The sequence below is a fragment of the Cucurbita moschata genome, unplaced genomic scaffold (genome assembly GCF_002738365.1).
Source record: "Cucurbita moschata cultivar Rifu unplaced genomic scaffold, Cmos_1.0 Cmo_Scf00077, whole genome shotgun sequence".
NCBI classification, from domain to species: domain Eukaryota; kingdom Viridiplantae; phylum Streptophyta; class Magnoliopsida; order Cucurbitales; family Cucurbitaceae; genus Cucurbita; species Cucurbita moschata.
Window position 1 is genome coordinate 932,283 of NW_019268593.1, and position 5,690 is coordinate 937,972.

General features: G+C 34.4%; 2 non-coding genes across 2 annotated transcripts; both read right to left on the reverse strand.

The window, feature by feature from the left end:
• Window positions 1–4,736: 4,736 nt before the first annotated feature.
• Window positions 4,737–4,809, reverse strand: TRNAA-AGC. Its single transcript has one exon. It is a non-coding gene; the product is annotated as a tRNA-Ala (tRNA).
• A 137-nt stretch (window positions 4,810–4,946) lies between these two features.
• Window positions 4,947–5,019, reverse strand: TRNAA-UGC. Its single transcript has one exon. It is a non-coding gene; the product is annotated as a tRNA-Ala (tRNA).
• Between the last annotated feature and the right edge of the window lie 671 nt (window positions 5,020–5,690).

The window sequence follows — 5,690 nt, forward strand, 5'->3', positions numbered from 1 at the left end:
TTTTTTTTTTCTACTATCTTTCTAAAACATACTAAATAAAATTAAATAATTGGTTAAAAGAGGATATGAGATATAACTTAAGGTTAAATCTCTTCCCATATGAGAATAACTCATTCTCATGTCCATCCTTGCTACCATGTACTAAATTAAGGATTTTATTTCTCTTTCGTCAAACCATCCTTAAAGCACAAAATTGAAGTTTAGTTAGTCAATAATATTTGACGTGCTAGTTTTCGAACTACTTTAAATGGGTGTAAAGAAAGCATGAGAATAACTTAGTGTCACTAATCTGACACGTGTTGGGCATGTACTGAACACTTGTTAATACAATGGATACATCACAAATTTATAATCCATCGTATCAGACACTTGACTTTGAATATATTTTGAGAGTGAAACGTACATTAAGCTTTTTTTTTTTAAGTATACAAATATATAAACATATGAATTTATGTCTAATATAAAATTGATAAATTTTTTGAAATAATTCTTTTTCATTAATGTATCATTGTCACATCGGTGTCCTAGTTTTTTAAGAATGACATGTTACTATTAGGAACAAAAAAAGAAAACGGAAAGATCAGAAGAATTGGGAGAAATCTCTGATCCAATTGAAGAATGACTAAATCAAATCTAATTCAAATAACTAGATCAAATCTAATCCAAATAACTCAATCAAATCTAATCCTAACAACCCCTCCCTTAAACTGAACACGAATAGTAATCAGTTTATATCTACGACCTCATACCAAACTTCCACCAGGTAACTTCATCAATTCTCATGTGCCATTTCTGTTTATTGCTCCAGATCCATGGCTTGCCTCCATTTCTCACTCTTCAATGCTCCTTTAAAGTTTACAAAGTTTGCAGGTTCAGTAGGGGTAACACATGGCTGAGCTTCATCATCTTCTTTACAAAAAAAACTTGTCCTATTGCATAGTCTCTCATCCAGACTGCTTCATGAACATCTTCACAAAAATCTTCTCCTATTTCATAGTCTCTCATCCAGACTGGTGGTCTTTTATTCCTCGCCTTATTCGAGTTAGGAGAGCTTGCTTCAGCCAAAGAGCTAGATGAAATATTTTCCTCTGCAGTATTTTCATCTACTGCTTCTATATCATTATTTTCATCTGCCGCTTCTATATCATAGAGTCCGTAAGCTTTTCTCTTCACTAACTCCCAGCCCAACATAACTCAAAATCTTATCATCTAGCTTAGTTCTCTGAGATGCCTCCTCTTTTTGTCTCTGAATCAACTTGAGCTCACAATATTGTTTTTCTTCCTTCCGCTGCAGCTCCAGAACTAATCGTCGTTGTGCTTTTTCTACCCTTCTTCTATTCTCTTCCAACATTTTATCTAGCTCTTCTCTCTTTTCGTGCTTGTTCTTCTTTTTGTCTTGTAGCAGTTAAAGCGGCTTCTTTCTCTTTGTCAAGCTGCACATCAACATCATCAAACAACTTTGTGCGACCTTCCTCTATTCTCCTCTGTATTTCTAATTTAGTCTCTTCAGAGTTTACCCTTTCTTCAACCTTCTTCTGAATTAGTTTTTCCATCCTCCTAGCTGCATCTTCTTCTGAATTAGTTCTTCCATCCTCCTAGCTACATCTTCTAACTTCTTCAACTCTGCTTCACGCCTTTTCTTCTCTTCTTCCTCTTTCTTAAGCTTCTCTATGGAATGATTCTGATCAGTGGATGCACAACTAGGATTGGAACTGAACGATTTGGGGAAAGGAGATAACGAGGAAGACCTACTTCTGCGTTGGCGCTGAGGGAACTTGATCGACTGCTTCTCCTAAAATGGGTATTGGAATGATAGGGGGAAGGACTTGGGTCCCTTCTGCTTCTCTGACTATGGCGATAGGAATTGGAGTGGTGAGGGTATGACAGAGACCTTGAACCACTTCTCCCCATAAGTTTCAATTGAGTTTGAGTGTCTGCTACAGGCTGAGATATAGCATGCAATACGAACATTCGATTCAAAGACATCTTTGTCTCCATGATTAAGCCTCTCTCAAGATGAAACACCTTGCATGTTCCATTTTGAAACAAAAAGGTAACCCCCTTTGCTTGCAATTTACCACTACTCAACAAATTGTTCCTCAGGTCTGGCACATAGAACACTCCTGTGATTATCATTATGATTCTATTCACTTCCAGCCATACATTACCCTTTCCGGTTACAACCATGCTTGACATTCCCATTGAAAATGTCTAAACTTGTGACAGTTATAGCAGTCCACTATGGCCTTGTTGAAGGTTTGTTTGCCTCGTCCCCTTCCTCTGCCTCTAAAGCTTCCACGACTTTGACTCCTTCCTCCAGCAGACTGCACAAGTGGACTCTCCATCGACATACTTTTATTATGACACACTTAGAAGACTGCTGCTTCTAGTTTTAACTACTTTAGGGCATGGCTCTAATACTAAATTGTTAGGAATAGAAAAAGAAAATTGGAAAGATGAGAAGAATTGGGAGAAATCTCTCATCCAATTGAAGAATGATTAAATCAAATCTAATTCAAATAACTAGATCGAATCTAATCCAAATAACTCAATCAAATCTAATCCTAACATTTACCATATCTATTTGGTATCATATTTATGTCTGGTATCTATATCTCATTTTTATTTTTGTGACTCTGAGATATTTTGCTTTTATAAATAGATATCTTCACGAAAATAAGTTTAATTTATGTTGAGATGAAGAACAAAAATTTACACTTAAAGGACGTTGATACTTGGGACTTTGATTCCTCTTAGTGTGAAGCTTGCATCTTGCAATTACCTGGGTAGAGAATGTGTTTCACTTAAAATTCACTCAAGAGAAAATAATCAAATAACGAACCATAGTTGAGAGAGGATAACTTTTTTTTTTTTTTCAATCTTTGGGAAACAAGAAAGAATAAAAATTAAAACATGGCATGAATGACATCTTCTTAAATCTTTGTTTTGTTCTCCTAAATGTATATAAAATTTTTTTTATATATTTTTAGATATAATTTAAGATTACCTATTTAATAAAACTTCATCCAAACTTCTACTCATAAATTTAATTATTATTTGTATACAATTGTTAATATGTAAGAAAATACAGGTACAAAATGTTTATACTATTGGTAGTACACTAGTCTCGGTTGTTTGACTAAAACAATGCAACCATTGTCCAAACTAAAGAATTTGATTCGAAGCTATCTCCTAATAGAGGGAGGCCCAATTAGACTTTGTTGTAAGATTCGACCCTATCAATTTGAATAGCGTTCTCCAACTATAAATATTGAACTCTAAACTATTCACGAGCAAAGTAAGTTTGTTGAAACTATCTATAAAAGTGTTCCAAAGTGAGTCGTGGAGAAGATTTGCCTTAAAATCTAGTTCCAATTAAGGATGTCAATGATGAAGAAGTGCAAGCTGTAGGAAGGTTTGCCTTGGAAAATTTCAGAGGTGGTAGATATAATTTAATCTACAAGCGTGTGGAGAATGGTCTTTTCAATCCCATATAGGTTTTGACCCCAAATTTTATATTATTGTGATAGAAGCTATAAATGACAACAATATTCATTGGTCAGATATTGCAATTGTGAAGAAGTTCCGTCTCCACAAGTAGTATAAGCTCTTATCTTTTGAGAAATTCATCAAATTCCCTCTCCACAAGTAGTATAAGCTCTTATCTTTTGAGGAATTCATCAAATTCCCTCTCCACAAGTAGTATAAGCTCTTATCTTTTGAGGAATTCATCAAATTCCCTCTCCACAAGTAGTATAAGTCATAAAATTCCCTCTCCACAAGTAGTATAAGTTCTTATCTTTTGAGGAATTCATCAAAGTCCCTCCCCACAAGTAGTATAAGTCATCAAATTCCCTCTCCACAACTAGTATAAGCATTTATCTTTTGGAGGAATCTTTTAAGGAATTGTATAAGTCATCAAATTCCCTCTCCACAGTAGTATAAGCTCTTATCTTTTGTTGGAATCTTCCACAGTAGTATAAGCTCTTATCTTTTGGAGGAATCTTTCAAATTTCCTTTACAAGTCCTCTCTCTATGTGCTTGTGGGACATTACTCAGCCATAATGATATAATAAAAATTCCCATAAGTTCTCTCTCTATGAGACATATACCCTCTCTCTATGAGCTCTCTATGAGACATATACCCTATGAGCTCTCTATCAGACATTAGAGAGCCATAATGATATAATAAAGGAATTCATCAAATTCCCTTGCCATAATGATATAATAAAGGAATTCATCAATTCCCATAAGTTCTCTCTCTATGAGACATATACCCTCTCTCTATGAGACATATACCCTATGAGCTCTCTATCAGACATTAGAGAGCCATAATGATTCATCAATTCCCATAAGTTCTCTCTCTATGAGACATATACCCTCTCTCTATGAGACATATACCCTATGAGCTCTCTATCAGACATTAGAGAGCCATAATGATATAATAAAGGAATTCATCAAATTCCCTTGCCATAATGATATAATAAAGGAATTCATCAAATTCCCTTTACAATAAGTCCTCTCTCTATGAGACATTACTCATAATGATATAATAATCCTTATATAAGTATCTTTTCTTTTTCTTTCGTACCCACCTTATACATAACATTTCTCTCGTACCCACCTTATACATAACATTTCTCTCGTACCCACCTTATACATAACATTTCTCTCGTACCCACCTTATACATAACATGTTAAATTAATTCATACTTAAAAAAATAATTTCTCCCTTTTGGAGATGCGGGGTATCGATCCCCGTACCTCTTGCATGCTAAGCGAGCGCTCTACCATCTGAGCTACATCCTCACAATTTTTGCATCACAAAATCCTAAATTTTCCGTCATCAATAATAGTAAAAATGAAGAAATATTGCTACCCAACATGTCATGAATAGGGAAAAATTGAAAAGAAATAATATATTTAATATTAGATGGTCTTATTTTTGGAGATGCGGGGTATCGATCCCCGTACCTCTCGCATGCAAAGCGAGTGCTCTACCATCTGAGCTACATCCCCATGATTTTTATATCATAAAACCCTAAATGTCCCATCATCAATAATAGTGAAAATAAAAAAAAATCAAAATATTAATAACAAATAGTTTGGTTTGGTGATGCGGGGCATCGATAATTGTGAAAATGAAAAAATATAATAACAAATTAAATACTTTCTTTTGGAGAGGCGGGTTATCAATCCCCGTACAACTCGCATGCAAAGCGGCGCTCTACCATCTAAAGCTATATCTCTACAATTTTTACGTCACGAAACCCTAAACGTCTCATCATGAATAATAGTGAAAATGAAAAAAATATCACTACTCATTATGCCATAAATAAGGAAATATTGAATAGAAATAAATTAGTAATAACGAATAGTTTCTTTTGGAGATGCGAGGTATCGATCCCGTATCTCTCACATCACAATTTTACATCAAAAAACTCTAAACTTCCCATCATCAATGATATTGAAAATGAAAAACTATCCCCACTCATTATGTCGTAAATAAGGAAAAATTTAAAAGAACTAATATACTTAGTAATCGTTTCCTTTGTTGATGCATGGTACGGATCCCAGTACTTATCACATGGGATGCAAACGCTCAACCATCTAAGCTATATCCTCAAGATTCTTACATCATAAAATCCTAAACATCTCGTCATCAACAATAGTGAAAATAAAAAATAATG